We start from the raw sequence: 3,605 nt of genomic DNA, 5'->3' as shown, positions 1-3,605 counted from the left end.
AAAATAATCAATTTTTGAAAGTATGACACATTTAATTTTTTTCAAAAAATTATCATAAAAACTTTGATTAATTTAATGATTTTTAAGACTAGTCCGATCGTGGGGAAGCTTTTCCTTCTATTTTTTTTCAAATTTGAAAAGAATTTTTTTTAATTTTGCATTTTTTACGCAATAAAATAATATAAAATCATGATTTTGTCATGATCTACAATTTTTAATTTATTCTTAATGCAATAAATAACTTGGTATTTTTATAAATTTTTTTTTTTAAATTGAGAATTTTTTTATAATTAAAGAACTAATAAATACTTTTTGTCAAGAAAGTATCAAAATTTATTTTCTTGAACGTTTAAACAATTTGCATACTCTAGATTCTTCAGAATTAGAGTACTCTTTTACAATAATACAACCATCTTTGTTAGGTTTAATGCAATGTAATTTTTGAGTTTCTGAAATTGTTTTTGTGTTTTTAAATCAATCATTAAGTTTTTCTGCAGCTTCAGTATAATCTTCTAATGATGAGAAATAAACAGTTATGTTTGGAATATTGCTTGGTTTGGAACCCCATGCATACAATTCGAATGGCATGGTTATTTGTTGATCAATTGGTAATTGTAGACTAGCTCGAGCAGCCATTCTTTTTACTGTTCCACCAATACCATCACAAAGGCCTTTATCATGAGCAGTAGCAAAAAAATGCCATTCAGCTGATATTTCGAAATAATTCTCATGATAATAGACGTTGACAAAATTTTTGAAGTTTTTAAATTGTTGTAGTGCTCCATCAGAAAAGTAATACATTTTTGCAGCTCTTCTGGAAATGCTTTTTACAAAATTTGTTATTATTTTACAAAAAACATGTACTGCAACTGAATCATGATTATTACAATCTGATATTATAACTAGGCTTCTGTGAGTGAGTTCGTTGTTAACTTTGAAGTAAATTACAACTGGAAAAATAGTCGATTGGTTATTATTTCAGTGAAAGCCTGCCGTAGCATTTTGCACCACATAATTTTCAGCAAAATCACAAATAACGAGAAATTCGTCTTCTTTCAGTGATTGCTTTAATGATTTCATGAAACTCGCTTGCTCTTTAGCAATGTACGAATGCGGTAAAAGAAAACTTTTAAATTATTGCAAAAAAGATCAATGAAATTAGTTAATGATTTTATGGCCGTTTCGAGACTTGTACGAGGATTGGTGATCCAATGTTTATAAGTAATATTATCGATTTCATTTTGGTCAAAAATCTCAATCAAAATCTCACTTAATTTTTCCGTTCCTGGACAAGCATTACATCTACCAAAGTAGCATTTGAATGATGGAGACTCACATATAATTGATTTCAAACAATCATTATAATGTTGTAAAGGGATTGTTGAATCTCTAGTTAAGGAGCTCAAGTTAGCACCTAAGATAAGAGATAAATGTTTAAATCAATATCAAAAGGATTTGAAATGTATCAATTTTATTTATAATTACCAAGCATCATTAGTTTTATATTTTGATGCAATGCACAAACACAGATAGTGTGTGTACCGCTTGCTCCTGCCAGCACACAATTTTCAGGACAAAGGGAAGCAAACTTTGAAAAACCTATTTTTTCAGCAGGATTTTGTTCGCGAAATCTTTGATATAATTCTTTTAAATTTGAAAGAATTAACCGCTTCTGAATATGTACTCGTTTACCGTCATTATCCCGAATTGAAACATAATCTTTTTTACCCGGCATATTGACGCTTACTTTATTGTCAGTGTAAAAATTGTAAACTTTTAATTTTAATTCCTTAGTAAGAGATCGTCCTAATAGAAAAAATAAATTTTAAATAATTAAAAAGTTTTAAAAAAGCAAATTAATTACTGAAAATTAATATGTTAACTACCTAATTTGGATTCAGGTGTCGAAAGCACGCCTTTAGTTTCAGCCAGATCTTTTGCGATTTGTATCATACGCCTTGAAGCATTCATAACTTCATACTTTTTCTTACACTCCATTTCGTAGGTAACAGAGTTAGAATTTGAAATTTTTCAGACTTTGTGGTACTGTCTTCGTGAAATTTGCTTTTTAAACGTTCAATCATATCACAAAAATCTTCTTTAGTAATTTCAAAATTTGACTCATAATTACTAGTAATTCTTAAAGCGCTCTTTAGATTGCAACAAATTTTTTGGACTTTATGATTTAAAAAAACATCATCCTGCAATTTTTTCGATGGTATTGGAGATTCATTTAAAAGTTATAAAGCCGTATTTACGATAGGTAACTGACTTTCAATACTAATTTGAAAAGTAGTAGTTTGTTGGGAAGGTGATCCTTTACTCTCAAAAGATACGGTTTTTAAAAAAGAAACGAAAATTAATTTTATGTTGATTGATAAAAATAAATCACAATCAACATGTATTTAACAATTTTACAAAAGTTAAGATTTGTTTTAATGATGTTTACCTGATGATTTTTGCAAAGTAGTGTCATGATTGTCATCATCATGAGCAGTTTTAATTATATTATCAATACCATCATTGTTATCATTATTGCCACTATCATTATTTTTATTTATATTAATATCGCTGTCGTGGTTATCAGTAGCATTATTATCTCAATTGATTAATAAAGCTTTCTTTCTACAATCAGTGCACAAATACTGAAAGCCACTTAATCGTAATTTTTTTTTAACTTTTTCAGATGCTAATCGTAAACCTTTTCTTTTATTATGATGGTTTAAATCAAATGAATTACAGCAACGATTAAACGACGTTTGCGATTCCATTCTTTAAAATTGTAAATTATTAAAAGTCACTCACAATTACGCAGTTAAAAGAATTGATAAATCGTAAATAAATAATATTATGTTTATAGCAGTCAAATGCTAGAAAGTAATGCGATAGCGGCGCCACACAACGGACAGTTCTTATAGCTTATTGAACCAGTATTTTAAAATTTTAAATTTAAGAAAGAATGCTAGAAAGTACAGGATACTATATTATGTGGGAATGCGTATCCGCCATTTTGGCTCCTGGTAACTACACTTTTCAACCGCACTTTTCAAAACCATTCTGCACTGACTATAAAGGCGGATGCGCATTCCCACAAACTTAATCGATCGATACAAAAACACTAAAACAATTTTAGGAACTTAAAAATTACATTGCATCAAACCTAACAAAGATAGTTCGTATTATTGTAAAAGAGTATTCTAATTCTGAGGAATCTAGAGTATGCAAATTGTTTAAACGTTCAAAAAAATAAATTTTGATACTTTCTCAACAAAAAGTATTTATTGGTTTTTAATTATAAAAAAATTCCCAATTTCTAAAAAAAAATTATAAAAATACCAAGTAAGTTATTTATTGCATTGAGAATAAATTAAAAATTGTAGATCATGACAAAATCATGATTTTATATTATTTTATTGCGTAAAAAATGCAAAATTAAAAAAAATTTTTTTTCAAATTTTAAAAAAATAGAAGGAAAGCTTCCCCACGATCGGACTAGTCTTAAAAATTATTAAATTAATCAAAGTTTTTATGATAATTTTTTGAAAAAAATTAAATGTGTCATACTTTCAAAAATTGATTATTTTTTACTTAAAACTAAAAAAAAA

Source organism: Wasmannia auropunctata, unplaced genomic scaffold (assembly GCF_000956235.1).
Source record: "Wasmannia auropunctata unplaced genomic scaffold, wasmannia.A_1.0 LD336076.1, whole genome shotgun sequence".
Taxonomy (NCBI): Eukaryota; Metazoa; Arthropoda; class Insecta; order Hymenoptera; family Formicidae; genus Wasmannia; species Wasmannia auropunctata.
Note: the sequence above shows the minus strand (reverse complement) of the source record.